The sequence below is a fragment of the Balaenoptera physalus genome (genome assembly GCF_965194825.1).
Source record: "Balaenoptera physalus genome assembly, chromosome: 17".
Taxonomy (NCBI): Eukaryota; Metazoa; Chordata; class Mammalia; order Artiodactyla; family Balaenopteridae; genus Balaenoptera; species Balaenoptera physalus.
The window spans coordinates 77,423,054-77,444,207 of record NC_138895.1 but is presented as its reverse complement, the minus strand read 5'-3'; the positions used below and the strand labels follow the sequence as shown (position 1 = coordinate 77,444,207).

General features: G+C 47.2%; 1 long non-coding RNA gene across 1 annotated transcript; it reads right to left on the bottom strand.

Annotated features, from left to right (window-relative positions):
- Positions 1-339: 339 nt before the first annotated feature.
- On the bottom strand, positions 340-13,893 carry LOC309646999. The gene is made up of 2 exons (XR_014255727.1): positions 13,366-13,893; positions 340-13,327 (listed from the first exon to the last, which is right to left on the bottom strand). It is a non-coding gene; the product is annotated as an uncharacterized lncRNA (long non-coding RNA).
- Positions 13,894-21,154: the final 7,261 nt, after the last annotated feature.

Genomic DNA, 21,154 nt, shown 5'->3' with positions numbered 1-21,154 from the left:
CTTCTGCCGCCTCTGCACTTTTGTTCTGACTCTGCAACTTGTCCTGGGATGGACGCAAACTTGGGGCTCAGCCCTCTACTTCACACACACACACACACACAAACACACACACACACACACACACACAAATGCACACACACAAACACACATACACTGGGCCTCTGTATGTAGCAAAGCTTACCATAAAGCTTTGAGGAGATGGAGGAAAATTTATTCACAGTAATACAAATGACTTAAAAAAGAATTATACCCGTCTCTCATTTTACCGGGTCACCAGCCTCTCTGCCATGTGGCTGGGCCTCTCTCTTCTCTTTTTTTTAATTAATTAATTAATTAATTAATTAATTAATTAATTTATTTATTTATTTATTTATTTATTTATGGCTGTGTTGGGTCTTCGTTTCTGTGCGAGGGCTTTCTCTAGTTGCGGCAAGTGGGGACCACTCTTCATCGCAGTGTGCGGGCCTCTCACTATCACGGCCTCTCTTGTTGTGGAGCACAGGCTCCAGACACGCAGGCTCAGTAATTGTGGCTCACGGGCCCAGTTGCTCCGCGGCATGTGGGAGCTTCCCAGACCAGGGCTCGAACCCGTGTCCCCTGCATTAGCAGGCAGACTCTCAACCACTGCGCCACCAGGGAAGACCCTCTCTCTTCTCTTTTCTCCCCATCCCTTGACCCCAAATCCATCTTTATTTCTAACACTCCTTGAGTCCTTGTCTCTTACTAATTTATACCCTCAGGTTCCAATACAACCACAAGCTGCTGATCAAAGGTGCTTTCTAAACAATCATCCGTGCGAAATGTCACCTTCTAAGAGAAGCTTCTCAGATAATCATATAAAAAATGACCACCCCCTTCCCTTTACCCCTTTACCCATCTTTATTTTATGCAAAGCACTGATTTCTACCTCACACAGTCAGCCCACCGTATCAACCACAGATAGTTGATTGAATCTGTGGATGCAGAACCAGTGGATATAAAGAGCTGATTGTACGACACCATTTTGTACAAAGAAACTGAGACCCTTGGATACTGGTATTTGTCAAGGGTCCTGGAACAAATACCTAGCACATACCAAGGGACGACTGTACTATACATAGTTTCCATGTTTATTATTGTTTCTCTTCCCATCAGAATGTAAACTTGAGGCGGGCAGGGACTTCGTTATCTTTACTATTAAATCCATAAAGTCCAAACGAGTGTAGGCATATCACAGAGCCTCAACACATATTTTTGCAAGGATGAATAAATGAATGAATTGAAGAGACTCTGGTGCGAACTAGTAGTACCTTTAAAAAATTTATTCTGCTACATAATAAATGGTCTGGAGCCTAATTACCATTAGAAATCAGATGTGCACAAGAAAAGGGAACCCTCGTACACTGTTGGTGGGAATGTAAATTGGTACAGCCACTATGGAAACAGTATTGAGGTTCCTCAAAAAACTAAAACTACCATATGACCCAGCAGTTCCACTCCTGGGTATACATCTGAAAAAAACAAAAACACTAATTTGAAAAGATACATGTACTCCAATGTTCATAGCAGCATTATTTATAATTGCCAAGGTATGGAAGCAACCTAAGTGCCCATTAACAGATGAATGGATAAAGAAGATGTGATATACACACACACACACACACACACACACACACACACAATGGAATACAACTCAGCCATAAAAAAGAATGAAATTTTGCCATTTGCAGCAACATGGATGGACGTGGAGGGCATTATGCTAAGTGAAATAAGTCAGACAGAGAAAGACAAATACTGCATGATATCATTTCTATGTGGAATCTAAAACATATAACAAACTAGTGAGTAAAACAAAAAAGAAGCAGACTCACAGATATGGAGAACAAAGTAGTGATTACCAGTGGGAGGAGGGAAGGGGGAGGGGCAATATAGGGGTAGGGGATAAAAGGGTTATTATGGGATTACATGAAATCATGTGCATGAAACTTTAAAAAATTGTAAAGCATTATGGAATTTAAAGGACCTTTCATTCAATAAAAAATAAAATTAAGTTAAATTTAAAAAAAGAAAAGAAACTGGGTGTCTACAGACCGCGTCTAATAGAGCAGTTGGAATGAACAAGATCAGGTGTGGATAAGGGTAAGATGTGACAAAGAGAGAGAGTGGCATGGACTTATATACACTACCAAACATAAAATAGATAGCTAGTGGGAAGCAACCGCATAGCGCAGGGAGATCAGCTCCATGTTTTGTGACCGCCTCGGGGGGTGGGATGGGGAGGGTGGGAGGGAGAGAGATGCAGGAGGGAGGAGATGTGGGAACATATGTATATGTATGACTGATTCACTTTGTTATAGAGCAGAAACTAACACACCATTGTAAAGCAATTATACTCCAATAAAGATGTTTAAGACAAAAAAAAAAAAAAAAAGAACTCACATAAAGAGCAGGGGAGGCTATGCCGCCCCCCGCTCGCATCATCCCCTGTCCCATCACTGTTCCACCTCCATGATGAGATCCTTTCTTCCCCTTCTCTCCTGCTGTCTTCCTTGTTCTCGGTCTAACCATGGCCAGAGCTGAGGTTTGGCTAATAATGCTCCAGAGCTAACATTTTCCAGGCGTCTGCAAACGCCTGGTCTCAGGCCATTCCACACATCTGGAAGGGTGTTGTCTCTCATGGCCAGACCATGTGCTGGACCAATCTGAGCCGACCCTGTGGTCCCCCCACTGCTCGCCCACCGTGAGCTCACTCAGGAGCCGGCAAGTCACCCTCAGCGTTGGGTAAGACAAGCCTGCCCTGCGCTGGGGGCAGATCTGTGGTTGGCGAGGGGTACCGAATGCCAGCATTTGACCTCAGAGTGAAATCCCCTAAACCTCATGGACTTGAGATGTGGGTTTTGTCTCTCTGCCATGAGTAACTCTGGGAGAATAACAAGACACTCCAGGAGCGGAGTGAGGGCTGGCCTCAGCCCCACGAGTCCTCACAGCCCGGCTGTGGGTCACAGACGGGAGCTGAGAGGTGGGAGGGTGTGTTATCAGGACCATCTGCTTATTTCACAGACAGGAAGATGGAGGCCAAGAGCGGCTAACAGCAAACTAAGGAGGAGAGCTGGGTCGGTGCCCACAGGCCCAGTGTAAGCTCGAGGTGACGTGAAGGAGGCCTGAGCGCTGCTGTCGGTGTGGACGGTACAGGTCCTGCTCTGCCACTTTGCATGTGTGACTTCCAGTGAATCCTTTAGCTGCTCTGAGTGTCAGTCTTCTCACCTGTCAAGTGGAACAAAAACATTCATTCCAGATTAGCCGCTGGAAAGATTAAATGGGAGAACAGACAAAGTTCAAAAAACAGGTGATCTTTTCAACTCCAGTGACCTTTGCATCTTCACCTCCTTGAAGGAAGGGTTTTTTTTCTTTTTAAAAAAACCACCACAACAAACACTTATTATCTGCCCGTTTACTCGGGGAGGTTAAGTAGGCTGGAGAAACTACATAGCTCATATGAACTAAAATCTGAAGTTTATTCATGGAACATCTTTCCCAGGAGAAGGTGAGGGGTTATTAAACGTTAGCTCTCAATCAACAAAGATTTATTAAGTGCCATATGTGGGCTAGACACTCTTCTTCACGCAGAGGATATAGAAGTGTCAGAGACAGACAGAGTCCCAATCTTCTGAGAAGAAAGTCAGATAACAAATATCTACCTAAATAAACCAGAAACTGGCAGGTACCAGTAGGTGCTGTGATGGAGACAAAAAATAAGGTAATATTGGTAGATGGAGACTCAGGCAGCCAATTCCTTAGCCAAGTTCAGGGAAGACCAGAGAGCAGGTGGCACTTGAGTTGTGACCTGAATGATTAGAAAGAGGTAGAAACAGGATGATCTGGGGCAAGGGTGGTCCAGGCAGAGGGAACAGAGAATGCGAAGTCCTGGAGCAAGATGAGGGTGATATGGTTGAGGACAAAAGGGAGGTGAGTGTGGAGAAGCACAGTAATAGGAGGAAGCATGGAGGGAGATGCAAACAGAGAATTAGCCAGGAGCTGGACCACAGTGCTGGCCGTAGAGTTTGGGTTTAGCTCTAGGAATAAGGACCCGCGGCATGGGGGTGGCATAGTCGTCTTACTCTTTAGCAAGAAGGCCCTGGCCGTTGTGTGGAGGATGGACTGTGGAAGGGGAGGGATGCTGAAATCCGCAGCCACGCCTGAGAGAGATGCTCACACCCCTTCCTCCCTCTGCGGTGACCTCTACCTGCCCAGACACCAGAGCCCTCCCTTTTATTCTGTGTCTACTCTGCTGGACCTCCCCCAGTAGCTGTTCATTCTGGAACTGAGGCATCTCCAAAACAAAATCCCACAGACTTGGCTTTCTCATTTCCTTTCTGGACATTTGTGACTAATATTAACTGAAGTTGTAGTATATGAAAAAGAAGGCAAAATCTTGTTAAATCTGTAGAACCCTTCCGGAACTCTAAGACCAAAGTCCCTTTATCTCGTGGGGCGGAGGTGCAGTGGAAGGAGGGGGAGTGGGACGAAGTGGGATTACAGGGTCTGGCACGGGGACCGCTGGAGGAGACGTGGTTTTCAAGACGGTTTTGCACCGCATGGGCCAGCCAAGGACCGGGGCTGCAACATCACTCCTGCAGCCAAAGATGATTAGTGGAACCAAGCTCCTCAGAGGAAATCCTTCCAAATCCTTTATCTCAAAAATCCTCAAGAATCTGGGTATTTTGTTTGGAAATAACTGAGTTGGTTTTTGAGCCTTTTAAGGGTCTCTTCTCTGCTTCACCTGTGACCTCATACATTCCAGGGCTTTTAAATGACAACAGTATGCCAGCAACTGCCGGATGGACACTTCTGGACAAGTCTTCTCCTGGGAACCTGAGACTCATGTGTCCAATGGATCTGTCGTAGACATCCCAAGGACAACATGTTCAACTCAGCTCTTGGTAGAACTTCCAGAATGGCCCTCCCACAGTCTCTCCATGTTAACAAAGCCGCAGCCATCTACTCACTGGCTAATGCCAGAAAAATGGGGATGTTTCTGCATTTCCTTATCTACCGTCTTAACAAATCCTCTTTTTACCTTTTAAACGGGTCTTGAACCTAGTGATACCTCCCCTTCCGCATTCTTACCATTCCGATCCCAGCTTCCTCCCTGGATGGCGCCTGCTAATTGATCCATCAGAGAGAGGGCATGGAGTTGAATCAGCACTGGAGATTTTGCTAAGACATGGGATAAGGGATATAAACCTTTTCTGAAGTTTCTTTTGACTCAGGATACGCTTACACGTGTGAGATTTCTATGCCTCTTCCTTTCAAAAGAGTCTGTAAATATAGATCGTTTGAGTGATGAACTTTGCAGTTCCAGAATATTTGGGAAATGGAATATTCTAGTCATCTGAAGATGCTGGTTAATTAAGAGGTATGACATGTATCATCTCTTAGAAGATCGCTCTCACTCTTCTTAATTTTTAATTACTTCTAATTCATCAGATTTGCATGGGGCCAATTCATTTTCTACTCTTTATGATGAGAACATCAGGACCCTTAAACTCCCTACGTTTTCCTCTCCTTTCTCCACCTTCTCACAACTTCTATTGGCCATTCCACTGCCAACGAAAGGAGGAAAACTTCTGTGGTCTTAATTACACTCCTGCTGCCACTTCTCCTGTATCTGTTCTCCCACTGCTCTGGGATGTGCCTCTCCAGGCCAGGAGGGCACCCCCCGCTTTTCAGGTCTGAGTGTTTTCACCTGTTCCTCCCTTTGCTGGGACTGTCCTTTCCCTACATCACTGAAAGTTCAAGTCCTACTCATTAGCATTTTCACTATAGTTATTAGTTTCATTTTACCCAACAACGTGCCATGTCCTTCCACTGAGTCATATGTTGTACACCTAATGGAATCTTTTGTTTTTCCTGAATTTTTAAATGGATGTAGACACACGCACCAAAATGAGATTATATTGTACGTGCTTTTGGTCTCGCTGACCTGCTTTTCTCTTCTTTTACCTTTTTGCTTCCTTCACCCTCTTCCTTTCACGTCATAAGTCCACCCCACCCCTGAACCCCACCCTGATAATCAGTGTTCCCAACCTGATGTGCACATTCTGCTCTGCTCTCCACGCGTGTGTACATCCATGGATAGAGTTTTTTGATCATTGTTTGCTCTACCAAAATGACATAATATAATGGAAACACACCTCTTTGCGTCTCACTTTTATCACTCAAAAATACGTTCTATAAATCAAACTGATGTAATGTAAATATGGTTTTTAAATAAGCCCATAATGTTCCCTGGTGTAATGTAGCATTACAGCTGACCCTTGAACAATGCAGGGGTTAGGGGCACAGAACCCCCATGGAGTCAAAAATCCATAAATAACTTTTTACTCCCCCAAAACTTAACTACTAATAAGCTATTGTTGGCTGGAAGCCTTACCAATAACATGAACACTTGTAAAACACATATTTTGTATGTTATATGTATTATATACTGTATTCTTACAATAAAGTAAGCTAAAGAAAAGAAAATGTTAATAAGAAAATCATAAGGAAGAGAAAATACATTTAGAGTACTGTACTGCATTTGTTGATACTGTAAGTTTATTATGTCTGTTTAACAAGATGAATTTTCTATCAGTATCTACATCAATTTTTTCTTATATGACACAAGACACTGTAGGTATTTACTAACACTAGACATAAAAAAAGAAAAGATAATGTGAAAAAGCAATTCACATTTATTTACAAGTATAACAATTCATGCATTGATAACAAAGAAGCAGCAATGTGATCGCTTTATGGTAGCCTAGGGTAATCGATATGATTGCTTCACTGTAGCTTGGCCTGTACACCAATGAATACATTGTTATAAAATTTTTATGCCATACAGTATTGGAGTCATAGTCATTATACAGTATTGGAAACGTTGCTTTTTTCCCCAAAAAACCACTTACTTGTGATAATAGGCTGATAGGCAGTTTCTCCAGTTATTAGAGGGGCATACTGTACAGTAATGTAATTCTTTGAAAGCAAAGTTATAAAACAGTAGGAAAACTAACACATTATTAATGTCATATTAAATATCACCCACCTTCTGCCTATGTAAGAATAGACTAGGACCTACATTTAGGCATTCATGACATTCCTAACTAACTTTTTCTTAATTTTTTCAATATTTCTAGGCCACATGGTTTGTTTGTGTTCTTTTCAAATGATCACAAATCTCCAAAGCAATTTCTAAAATATTTATTGGAAAAAAATCTGTGTGTACATGGACCTTCTGCAGTTCAAACCCATGTTGTTCAAGGGTCAACTATACTTATTTAAACATTCATTGAACAGTATGTTTGCACACGTGAAAACAGAGTTAGAGAGATTAATTTACTTCTCAAGGTCATAGGAACGGCAGAGTCAAGATTTGAATCTATGTCTGCCTGGTTCTAAAACCTGTTCTTTCAAATGTTCTCCACTGGCTCCTAAGCACATCCGAAGCTCACAGCCACCCTGAGGACTGCAAGGCAGCCTCTGTCACCCCCTTGCTTAGACTCAGAAAGGTTGAATGACTTAAATTTGTCACAAATGTAGGTGAATTGCAAACTTCTGGTTCCATCATCAGATCTAGACCTGTTTCAGCCCTGGCGCCTGCTCACCCCTTTTCTCTCAGGCTGGGACACCAGGGGCGGGCTGGCGGGGGGGGAGCCATTGGGTGGGTCTGTGTCTCTCAGTGGATTATCTGCTATCCGGACGAGCAGAGGCACCGTCTTCTTTGCCAAGTTTACAAGAACCTGCTCTCTTCAGTAGATCTTCCCTTTGGGGGCTCAGGTGGGTGGGAGAGAGAGGCGAGACATGCATAAAGAGAGGAGCCCTGAAATCCCCAGGACAAAAATACCCTCATTTTCCACCACTTCCACTCCTACCCTCCATCCAAGGGGAAGGGCAGCAAAGTTTCAGAAACTGAAATGACTAGAAAGAAAAGAAAATTATTCAGTTGCCTAATATTTACATAAGAAGCTGCTTACATTTTCCTTTCCTATATTTAGCTTATGAGCTGGCCCACAGACGTGGATACCCACCCACATGCACACGAGGATGCGTGCCCAGATCTACGTGTCTCACACACGCAGGCTCGACGTGCATGGCAACCCATCCCTCACCCCCCCTGGATTATGGACGCAGCAGGGCCCCTGGGACGTGTCTATTCTCCTCCCCAGGCTCTGTGTCTTTGTTCGTCATACTGTCGATTGAATAAAAATGCACAATCTAAAAGTTGAAAATTATGTTTTACTCAGCAGACTTACTGAGGACTATAGCCCAGGATACAGCCTCTTGGATTGCTCTGAGGGACTGTTCCGAAGAGGTAAGGGAGCAGCTGGGATATATAGGAGTTTTGTCCAAAAACAAAAACAAACACAGATGATCAAACATCAGAAGATAGTAATCTAATTAAAGAAAAAACAGACATCTCAAGTTAATGAATTTAACACTTTTCTATGTATGAGAAGATGCAAGAGTCTGGGCTAAATGAAATCATTCCTTTGATGTGCACCTTAACTATCTAGGGCGAGCGTCCTGGTTTTCTCCATCTTGAATCCCCTCAAGGTGCACAGCTGAGGGAGGGGGGCGGGGGCAGCTGCAGTGACTGATGGCTTTATGACCGCAACATCCTTTGTTTACTGAAATGACAGGCGACATTCTTTGTCCACAATGTGAAGGAGTCTACATTTGAGTTTCTTCAGAGGAAGGTCCCGAGATGAGAATTCAAGTGCAAGGGAGTTATTGGGAGGTGATTTGGGGAATCCCACTAAGAGAATGGTCAAGGGACACAGGGACTGTGAGGGACATCGTCAACACACAGTGGTGACCAGGGCAACAGCGGCCCAACCCCATGGGCAGCTCTGGGAGGGAGTGCGGAATGTGGCTCAGAATTATCCCACCCATGGAGGGAGGACGCTGGAGTGTGTATAAATCAACTCCCTTTCTGTCTTGGTGGAAGGCTGGTGTAGAAATGCAGACTTTCACATGAGCCTGTCTGACGCGTGGGTGTAGGACACAGCCAGTCCAAGAAAGCTGCCCATCACATCACCCAGAAAAAGGCTTCGATCCCAGTTCCGTTACATCCTTATTTGATACCTTCGATAATTCCCTTCTTGCCTCGGAGCTTCAAGTTCCCTCATCTATAAACTGGGGAGAGGATGAAGGGCGGGGATGTGATAAACTAACGCACATCAGGCATTGACAACTCGCTTCACTCGGCTTGCTTGAGAATCAACTCAGACTCTCAAAAGAGACTCATTTTCCATCTCACAACCTCAACTTTCTTAGTTCCTCTTCAACTTCTGCTTGTTAAATGGCCCTGGGCTCAGTTCTCAGGTGTCTCTCTTCTCTAGAACACACCTCCCAGGTGATCTCATCTAACCTGAAAGCTTCGAGTATCATCTGGAGTAACTCTCAGGGCACCCACACTCCTGTGTCCTCTCTGCCTCCTTCAAAATAGATCTGGTATCTGACCACTTCTCACCTTGCCTTCTATCACCCAGGTCCAACCCCTCCCCCTTTATCTTTGGCTTGGATCATTGGATCCTTGCAATAGCTTCTTAATGCTTTAAACAAATTTTTTTTTTTAATTGAAGTAGAGTTGATTTACAATGTCGTGTTAGTTTCAGGTGTACAGCACAGAGATTCAGTTATACATATATGTATATATATCTATTAAACGTCAGATTCTTTTCCTTTATAGGTTATTACAAAATGCTAAGTATAGTTTTAACTCTGCTCTTTTTAATTCCTGTTCCCTTTACAGCCTTTTCTCCACACGAAAGCCAGAGGGATTCTTCTACAATACAAGCTGGACCATGTCACTCTATTCAGAGTCTTCTAATGCCATCCCATCTCATCTAAAGGAAAAGCCAGAGTCTTGACATTGGTTTACAAGAGTGACTGGACCCTTTGACTCAAATCTCAAGTCTTAGCTTCTCCACCCCTCTCTCCTACTCACGGTCCAAGTACCCTCGGCCTCAGGGACTTTGCATGTGCTGCTCCCTCTGGGGGACATTTTTTCCCCAGATGTCCTCCTTCACCTCCTTCAAGACTTTGCTCAAATATCACTGTCTCCTTGAGGTCTACCCTAAGCATCCTATTTCAGATTGCGATGCTATCCCATCTCACCTCCTCTTCTTTCCCTGTTAATTCTTCATAGCACTCATAACCATTTATTATACTATAAGATGTTTGTATTTATTTTATTCATTGTCTATTTTCAACCCACTGACCCCCAATAGAAAATAACCTCATGAGGGCATTTCTTTTTGCCTGTTCTGATCACTGATGTATTCCAGAGCAATGCCTGGCAATAGAAGTACTCAGTCATTTGTAGAGTGAATGAATAAATGAATGAATGGTATGGTGTGGGATCAATTCAATTTTATTTCCACAACTTACTATCTGTTACCTCGTACGCATTACTTACCCACCTAAATCTTAGTTTCCTGATCTGTAAAATGGGAGGAAAAGTAGTACCTCCCTTCTATGGCTGTTGTGAAGAGAGGTTATATATGGTATATTAAACACTCAGCGACCAGAACATAATATGCTAAAAACGTAAAAAAAAAAAGAAAATTTAAGTTTCTCTTTCACCTTGTACTTTGGTGGCTTTACAGCTATCTTAGTGGAAAATTCAAAGAGCTCATGGTATAATAGTAGATATAAGAAAACGAACAAAAACACAGCAAAAAATGATGCAAAGTGTATGTAAAAAATTAGCATAATTATGTAAATCTACACATACTCACACACAGAGACAAAAGGCCAGAAGAACTTTGTCAAAATATTTATGACAATTATTTCCGGCATTTCTGGGGGGATTATGGGTGACTAAATTTTTTTATTCATATCATTTTTACGAAATTTCCCATAACAAATTTGTGTGACTTTTACAATTAAAAAAGCAATGGACAATCTTAAAAGAAAAAAATAGAGACCTTGTAAGAAATGTGTGTCTCTTTCTGCAGGAAGACTCTTTAAGCCCAAGTCCTCATCCTGGTCCACAATGTTTTCAGAACACATTTTAATCCTTGTGTGTCAGGAGTTCACACTCTTATTACAAACCCACATCTGTCTTCTCCAAAGCCCATATTCCTACTACATACCAAGTAGTAGCTTCTATATATTGAGGCCAAGTCTTCTCCAGCAACTTCCTTTACATCACCTGTAGTACCTTTGGGGATTAAAATGTAGAGCTACTAAAAATAATATGCAGCATGTACTTCTAATCAATGGGTCAAAGATTGACCAACATGATCAATGCATCATTTCTTGAAACAAGAATAGCAGATTGGGGCCAGGGGGCCAGGCTGTGGTCCAGCTTTGCCTCTCCCACCTTGAGCTAAGCCTGCCCCACCGCTGTTTTCCTGAGATCCCCAACTTGCAAAGACCAAATCCTGGCAGAGAACATTTACATCCGGTGGGCATCATTAGGGGACGTTTGGGGACATGAAGCAGACATCCATTCCCTGTCAACGCGCTGAGATCCAGGATTCAGACGTCTCCTGGTGAGAGAGGAGGCAGGGGAATGTCTGTTCCTGCCTGGTCACCCCAAAGAGTCCCCACGTGTACTCGCAGTGACTCAATTTGTCAAGAAATGACTACATCGTGTTTTCTGTCACCTGGCAAAAATGGGCCCTCAAAATAGACTTTAAGTTGAATTTTTGTTATCTGTTTTGGTGACAGGAAAATTCAGAACCTACCGCAATCATAATCAGAAGGTTCCTCAGGTGGTAGGTAACGAGCTTCCTCTCTGAGGGCTTTGCAAGCAGCGATATCACAGCCTGTAAGCGGAGCATCTATCTTCCCTGGGCCCAGCTTTGCTTCTGCCAGGCAGTGTCCGCCTGGGCCGTGTGGAAGTCCCGCTGGTGCCCTGGTCGTTCCAGAAAGCATCCTGGAACCCAGCAGCGATTGGGGCTTTATGCAGAAATCAAGGACAGATACAGGAGCGAGGGATTAGGCAGTGAAGCAGCTAGGAGAGGGGATTTGGGAAGACAAGGCTGTGTGAAGTTTCCCGTTGGCTCTGCTCACCGTCTATTGACACCAAGGAAGAGGGGGCTAGAGGCAGAAATAGACGATGTAGTTCACTCAGAGGAAATTGCTAACCTGAGAGGCAAGGGGGCTTTTAGGGTGTCTGAATGGCAGTGAGGTTCCAAATGCACGAGTGAGTGTAGGGGGTCGTGGAAGGGTAGTGAGTGGGAGGGATTCCCTCCCCGAGCCCAAGGGGAGAATATTTAACAACAGCCAGGGCAAGTGAATCAGCTTTCCAGCATGCTTGCTGCCTGTAAATCACCAGCGTGGTGGTTCCAATGCATTCCAGCCAAACATCAGCACTGATTCTCTCCGTGGCAGCAGAAGGTACACCCCGTGAAATTACAGAGTGGCCTTAGCTCAGGGCAGCTCCCTGCCTATGGGATACAACCCCCGGCACAGAAGGTGGCACCACCCTGGGGCCCTTTGATGTGGCCATTTGGAAGCTGCCTTTCGATGCATCAAGATGCCCTGGTCTGACTGTATGACGGACCCCTGTCCTGCTGACTGATGTGCTTGCAAATATTCCCCCGTCTTTCCCCATGTGCCATCCCCCCCGACCCCGGCTATCACCACAGGGGAGGGGAGGGGATCAGGAGCAGGGGAAGGGTCTCGGACGGGGTGAGGTGTCTGGGGTGCACATTCTGGGGTATGAAAACGTGGACTTTTCTGTGGTTTCTCTGCTGGACACGGTCCCAGTGCCCCGTCTCAGCAGAGCTGATGCTGAGTCACATGTACATGGCTCTGGGGTGACAGGTCCCCACAGGGGGCGTGAGTAGGAGAGAAGGAAAGGGACAGCAGGGCAGACATGGCCACCAGGACCTGTGGGACTTCGGCGACGCTCCAGGACCTCCTGGGGCGAGTTGGGAAGGCTCTGGTTGGGGAGATTTTGAACACCGAGGGCAGAGGTGGAAGACTGAGCTGTGCTCTGGGTAGAACAACCAGCCAGAGGGAGGCAGTCAGGTGATGGAGGTGGTGAAGGGTTTCCACAGGCCTCCGAGCTGTGGGCAAGGAGCACGGGCCCTCAGACGCACCACCTGGAGGCAGAGGGGAGCAGGCCGGAGGCTCTCGGCCGTCTGTCGGCGGCGGGCCTGCGGGCTTTCGGAATGAGTCAGGGACTGGCTGCTGACACGGGTATTTTCCGTCCCCGCCATGTGGGCTGATTCTGAGCTTCAGAGGAAACCACTTGGCGAGAGGCGGCCTGGGAACTCTCAAGTCATATACAAATGTCCTCCTGCTGCACAGTCCCTGGACCTCCAGCTCGGGCGTACGTGAGTGGAGGCTTCCCTTGAGCAAGAAAACTAAAGTGGCTCGCGCCACCCCCAGGACCAGCACGAGGGAGCCCGTGCCCACGCACAATCTCCAGCCTGTCACACGTGCACGCACGTGCCCGCACACATACACACACAACACGCACTCACGCCACCGCCAGCCCCGACCTAGGCATACACTCTCCCTGCCACCCAGAAAGGAGCAGTGTTTACTCACTCATTCCCGCTGTGCTAGTGTGAAGGGAAGAAGCCGCACAACCTGTGACCAGTGGGAACTCCACTGGAACTGGGGCCTTGCCTGGGTGCAGTAGCTGGGGAGGGGCGGGGTGGAACCCGTCGAGGGGTGCGCTGAGGGACGCCTGCAAAGCCTCTGAACTGTCCTGATGTAGCTAGAGATAGAATGCGATGGAAGGGATGGTGTCGTTGATGATCCTGGGTGACTCTTTGGTTTAGAAAAATGCCATAGACGGCCTTCTGGATTCGGACAAGCACACGTCTCTCCGCCACCCTCCTCAGGACGTGGACACAGATTGGCCGTAGATGAAGATGACTCACCTGATACCATAATAGGGATTCCAGATCTTTTCTGATGGGCAGGGAGAGAGAGGCCAGAGCCTGGAAAAAAGAGAAGAGGAAAATATAGGAAGAGTTCCATGGGTGAGCAAGTGGGAGGCTGGGCTTGGGGAGAGGATGGAAAAAGACAATTGCCCAGGGTGTGACGGCCAAGAAGTCAAAACGTCTAAGGTCATGTACCGAGTTGTCTCCTGATCTTTTGTGGGTGGTGTTCATGACCCCAGCCTTTAGTACGGGTCTATCCTGTAAGCAGGAGGGCTTTTCACATGAGGAGTGTGGGTAGACACCAAGGATAGCGGGGCATTTCAGGAAGGAGGTGCAGAGGCGGGGGCCGAGTGAGGGGCACGGGGATCGGAGGGTCACATTCGGGAGGGAGAGTGAGCGTGAACACGTGTGTGTGTGTGTGTGTGTGTGTGTGTGTGTGTGTGTGGACCTCCGTGTTGTACTCGTTTGGCCACTGCTGCAGCGCCACGGGTGGCCAGGCATCGGGGCTGGGGATGAATGCCACACGGTCACGCACATGGGATTGGTTTTCTTGCTAAAGAGAAGCTTCCAAGGCTGGGCTGGCAAGAGGAGAAGCCACAGGAAGCCTGTCCTCCCGTCACCCCACAGACAGGCGGGGGGCAAAGGCGGCAGCGTGGCTCTGCCTTCAGGGGAGGGTGGCCACCGCTCCTGGTGAGAAGGCAGCCTCATCAGCGGGGAACTGCACAGGCTGCCGACGGCCAGGAGGTCTGCTTTTGGGTGCCAGCTGTTTACAGCTATCGTCTAGGCAACTAGCTGCCCAGTGCTTGGAGAGCTCGAGGACCACGGGAAGCTGGTTTCCCAGGCAACAGCTGCCGTGGCTGGAAGACCCAGTCTAGAGGGAAGCTCAGCTTGGGTGCTGCCCCTCTGACCAGGAGGGCGGGGACCCCAGGCCTAGGTGGCTTATCGTCCAGGTAACTCGGAGTGAGTCCGTAGCCCACTTTCAGACGCATCATTGTTCATGGGAGGGCAGTGGGCTTCCTGAGGTCTGAGCGGTGGGAGCCTGAGCCATTTATTCTCATTAAAGGAAAAAGTAACCCCCCAAAAGATTGGAGAGTTTGGGGACATGAGATCACTGACACAGGCTTTCAAGTTACAGAAATCAGTAAGACGCGCTTCCAGCCCTTGAACTACTCACCACCCAGAGATGAAGATGGGCACGTTACTGATTGCACATCAGCATTTTCTGTGGTGACAGGGCAGCGAGTGAAATTCTGTGGAGGGTAAAGAAGAGAGTTCCCTAGGGCCCAGAGGGGCCGAGGCAGGCTTCCCAGGAAGGTAGGCAGGAAGAAGGAAGAAGGGAGAAGTGCTGCCCAGGGAGAAGAGCAGAGAGCATTCTGGGCAGAGGCAACGGCTAAGGGGTGTGACGCTGCCTGACCCCAAGGCTTGGCTTGACCTCTGCAGGGAGCAGTTCTGAAACTCTATTCTTTCTTGACTTCCCCAGAGCTCATTGTCTACAAAGGAAAAGAGTAACATCTCAGGCAGAAACTTCCAGCTTTGGGTGTTCAGCAGCCTGTATCATGAAGGTAGATCTACCATCTCCTCCCATTTCCCCAGCAGGGTTGAGGAGGGGGTGGCCTGGCTGGAAGAAATTCTGCATCTTTAAAAACTTGAACAAAGAATTGAGGAGGAAAAATATGACTATTACAAATAGATGTCCAGCCAGGGGGATAGAGCTCTGTAGTCAACAGCAGAGAGATTGGTTGGGCAATGCAGACACGCCCTTGTGTCTGACAGAGGAAGTCCCATTCCGCACGGCAGCGTTGGCTTAGTCCCCACCAGTGGACTAAGGGCAGCGGCTGAAATCCACCTCTTGTCTGTCACCAGGCCATGAACCTACAGGGGCCTCCCCAGAGGGGCACACCCTGTTCTGAACAACATAGATGCCAACCGCGTAAATATGGAGAGCAGAGCTCCAAGAACACTGGCCTGCAGTTAGGAGCCCTGTGCTCTAATCCCGCTGTGGCTACTCGGAATGTACTGCCCCAGCTCTGCCTCCAGAGAAGTGGCTCTATTTCCCCACCAGCTTACAAAACACAGCGCGACACAGTGGGTGAGAGGAAGTGCACCGTGATGAAAAAATGCCCTGGAGTGCGTCAGATGAATGACCCAAGGAGACCCAAGGGAACAGCTCCGTGATGGTGGGCAAGTCACTCACCCCTTCTGAGCCTGAGTTTCCCATCTGTAAAATGCAGATAACTGCTCTCTCTCTGGCCTACTTGCCCGAGCTGGTGTGGCGATCAGACGAGTTATAAACATCCATGCCCTGTGGACACCCCCAAGGTAGTCATGTTTATATAAAAGAGTCCAGGAGTGGGAGTTTGGTGACCCCACCTGGCCAGTCAAGGACCATGTGTCAAGCTACCTGGTGAGGCCAGGTTACATCATCCCCAGTGTCCCCGCCAGCCTCGCCTGGGGGACCTGATAACATGTGGTCCAGCTGCTGTTGACCTGTTGTGGGTCCCTTCCTCTCTCCAAGCTTCAGTTTCCATTTAGAAAATGGCAGAGGGGGACAAGATGATTCCAGATGTCCCTTCAAGCTCTGACCTTCTATGCGACTACAGTGCTATACAATGTGGTCTCTGTTGTGGGACTGTTTGGACCTTCAGATCTCCTCCTTGGTCCTCAGTGAGGAGGTAGAAATGAAGCTGAAGAAGGTCCAATAAAGCAGAACATGGTGAAACTGCATTGTGTTTGCATTACCTTGTGAATAGTCAACTCTATGCTCTAAGTACATAGTAATAATAATGGTATGATGAAAATATGGAAATTTAAAAAATCAAATGTCTATAAATACAAGCTATCTATTGCTCTTTTGTGGTGAACCAAAAAAACAGAGATCTGCTCCAACATCAGAGAAAAAGCTGACATAGATTTAAAAGGGTGTACTCTATACCACAACTGTACCTATTGGACATTTACAGGAGATTTTCAAGGTTAATTTTGGCTGTATATGATTTTTACTCAAGATATCTGAGCCTAACCTCCCTCCAACACTGCAAGATTCAGAGTAATACTAGTACTAGTACTAAATTCAGTACTAAAGTAATATACTGTGATTAAAATTTATTTAGAAGAATAATTAATGATGCAGTAAGTGCCCACATTTGATTAAAAAAGTTTTTTTTAAAGTAGGGTACAAAATAGTATACAGCATATGTGCCTTTTTTTGTTGTGTAAGTGTGTAAATAATTATATGCTACAGTAGTATGTTCATAAATACTCAAAGAAGTAGAAAGATATAACACTCTGAACGATGTGAGCGTATCTCTCTGGGTCTTGGGGTTTGGGGTGATTTCATTTCTCTCCTTTGTCTGGTCTGCTTTTAGCAATGTTTCTTATGCCTCTGCAATCCAAGTTGTAAGTTGCCAATTGATCTAAGAAGCAGCTGGGGAAGGATCCCCAGAGGGCACCAGAGGAACGGCAGTGGCTGGCCGTAGAGGGCCCCGGTGACCCTGCTCCCTCTCTCTCAATTGCTGACATATGTTGGAGCTATTCGGGGCCTGTGATGTCAGCCGGCGGGCCGGCCCACGGCTGCGGTTATGATGTCATCTGCTGTCTGCGTGTGTGGCTCTGTGGCCAGTGAAGTCACTGGGGAGGGGCAGTCCCTGGAGGCGGCCCCTTTGTTCCCTGCACGGGAAGCTGTCTCCCCTGGACTTGGTCTATAGGAATCCACCAGGACAGCCCAAGAAGCTCCAGGGCTGGAAGGGAGGAGCTGGCTAGGTCTGGCGGGTTTGGCCTTAAGCCTCCGCCCTCGGGGGGTTGGCATGCCCGGGCCCTCCCCCATCCTCCCAGCCTGCCTGGGCTTCCTGCTGTTCCACCACTGAGAGAGCTCATATCGTAACTGTGTCTACGGTACCTTGCAGGAGGTTTTCAAGGTCAGTTTTGATGATTCTTCAGCATCCCCAGCTGACCCTGAACTTCGCCTCGTGCTAGACCCTCTACCCAGCGGCAGCTCCTGCCCCTGGCCCCTGCATGGTTAACCTCAGCCCATCCTTCAAAGAGCCTGCTTCAAAGGCCCCTCCACTGTGGTCGCACAGAGGCAGCGTGGTGTGGACATTCATGGCTTGACCCCTCGTGCCAGACTTCTAGGGCCAAATCCCTCTTACAGGGTGTGGTCTTGGGCAGGATATCTCACTCCTCTGGATTTCGGTGAAATGGATTTTTCACCCCTCACTTCACTTGAGAACGAAACGAGGAATTTCACGTATGATCCTGGCAGAGCTCGGCCTGGGTCAGGGTTACTGTTTGCTGCTGCTCATGGCAAATAATCTTCCTTTGTGTCTCATGGTAGCTTCTCCTGGACATTTCTGGACCCTCTGGCACCTTACATAAACCCACCCAAATTACTTCCTCATCAGTAAAAGGGGGATGGAAATAAGTATTAAATCAGGACAGGTGTCTAATATTAAAACTGGAGATGAACTCAGAAAGAGATGGTCAGCTGGTCTCCCTTCTCTCCCAGGCACCCTGGAGATCTTTAAAGGGAAGGTCGCTGAAAGACCAGGCGACAGTTTTGGTTCTTTTTGGCCCAGCTGATCGAGTTTGCCATGTCTTGTTCTGAACCATCATGCACCCAAATCCTTGACCCAGTTTCAGCCTCTGCGAGCAAGAAAAGGGGTGAGAAGAGAGGAGAATGGTGACTTTTACCTTAATGCCATGTGAAACCACAACTAAAGGATTTTCACCCCGACGTGATATCAAAGTTCAAGGTGGAAGTGGCAACAAGCTGTCTTCCCAGTAAAGTCTCCTCCACCCCCTCCCTGTTCCCATCCCCTCCACCCCCATGAATCCCCACCTGTCTGCATGAACCATCAGATGGATGTGAGCCGTTACACAACTGGGAGGGGTGCCATCACTGGGAGGGAATTCAGGACATCAGTTCACCATGGCACTTGTGAAATCTTTGGGGAAAATCTTGACTTTGTTTGGAATATTACTCGAATTCTATTGTATGGGATATGTTTAGTTCCAATGAAATTCCCCCAAGATTCTCCTAGCCAAAAAGTCTTGGTCTTAATTTACCCTGCCTGATACCCTAGGGGCCCAAAGTCTAACGGTCCATGGGTCTTGGTAAGATATCTTGAAGGATGGTATATGTTTAAGGAAGGGAGGGATATGGGAGCCACCAGCATGGGGCCTGGCTCTCAGCAGACACCACAAACAGTGGTGACGGTTCTACTTCCAGTATGCTTGGTAAAAGTATACAGTAGCCAAGGAGCTTGGAGGTTCTGACTTCTTCATAACCTGGAGGTTCTGTGTTTTGGTTTTTATTACTAACATAGCAAATTGGCTTAAAACAATACAGATTTTTCCTATCACAGTTTCTGTAGGTCAGGAGTCTGCCATGGTCACCCCAGGCTAAAATCAAGGTGTCATCAGGGCTGCATTTCTCACTGGAGACTCTGAGGAAGAATTTACTTCCAATCTCCTTCAGGTTGTTGGCAGAATCTAGTTCCTTGTTGTTGTAGGACTGAGGTCCTTGCTGGCTATCAGCTGGGGGCCACTCTTAGCTCCAGAGGCCTCTGTCTGGTCCTTGTATGCAGGCCCCTGTATCTCAGAGGCAGCAACAGCAAGTTGAATCCTTCTCATGCTTGGAATCTCCATGCCTTCCCCTTCTGCAGCATCTCTTCTGCCCCCAGCCAGAGAAAGTTCCCTGTTTTTAAGGGATCAGGTGACCAGATTGGCCCCTACCCCAACTAGATACTCCAGATATCTTCCTATATTAAGGCCCCTAAACTTAGTCACGTCTGCAAAGCCCCCTTTGGCATATAACAACCTATTTATGGGTTCTAGGTATCAGGGCATGGCCATGTTTGCAGGGCCATTATTCAGTCTACCACACCCTGCAGTGAATTCTGTCCCACCATGAGAATTCTGTCTGATCTGGGGAACTCTGAGTTTTCCTTCATCCTTCTGAAAAGCACTCACTGAGCATTCCCTGTGCCAGGAAATTTCTAAGTGTTTGGGATACAAAATGGAAATGATAATACTACTAAGAGGAAAGAGAAAAAGAAACTGGCTCCTGTTGAACACCTATGATGTGGCAGGTGACTTCATGCATTTTCTATAATGGTCAAGAACATCCCATTGTACAGATGAGAACACTGGGGTTCAGGGGTTCAACAACGCACCCAAGATCGTCCAGCTTATATGTTGCACAGTCAGGACTCACCTGCTCGTTCCTCCTGGGCCTTCCAGGTTCTAGACCCTCCAGACATCTCCAGTCCACAGAGGGAAACACCACACCTGCTGGGACCAAGCCCTGGACCCTCCCCACCAGGGGTCATTTCCTTCTTCCCTGGAGCGTGAGGCTGTCTGCATTTGTGGCCTTCCTGAGGGACCCCGGGGGGTTTCCCAAGGAAGCCGGAGGGGGGAGCCAGCTGGCCTGCAGTCCCCGACATGGATGCCCAGAGTTGTTCTGCAGATGCCAGAGGGGAGACTATGGTGCTGGGTGGGCTCTGGGCCCTGAAATCTCCTTTGGCCAAATTTACATGTTCTTGACTGCCCAGGTGTGCTCCTTCTTCTTTCCGATGACCTGATGTATTTATAGCTCATCCTTCAAAGGGTAGTGAGTAGTTGGCTTCAGACTACAGTCTTGCAGACGACTGGGAACAAATTAGGTGTTAATGCGTGCTGTTGAACTAAGTGGGAAGGGCCGCGGCAAAAAGCCAGAAATATCCAAATAAAAAGCACTGCATCATAAGAGCAATTCACCTCCAGTTACTAATATTATTCTTAATTATGACAATCACCTCTTGAACAGTTGCTGCATGTAAATGCTTTTAGGTGCCGTTGATAGATGTGAACTTATTTACTCCTTATGGCTCCTGAGAGGCGTAGGTATGGGATTTCATCACTAAGTCTGGAGGTGCTCAGAGATGTTAAGTCACCTGCTCTAGGACACAGAGCTGGCAAGGTGCAGAGTCTGGATTCAAAGGGGCAGGCATGCCCTCTGCCAACTCACAGCCAACCAGGCCACGTGGAGACCAGCAAGGCCTTTGGGTCCCTGATTTATACTGTAGTCCCACAACTCTGTGCTGTTGGTCATTTTCTTCCCCGTTTTTACAGTGAAACAAACCGAGCTTTGGAAAAGCCGGGACCCCAGAGCTAGAAGGACCACCAGAAGGAAGAAAGAATGGTGGCTTTGGATCTGGAAGCCAAGCTTTGGCATTTCTATGCTGCATTGTCCTTCTCTGGGACCGTGTTGGTCCAGACACCTGGGCTGGTGTCTGAGGTCACAC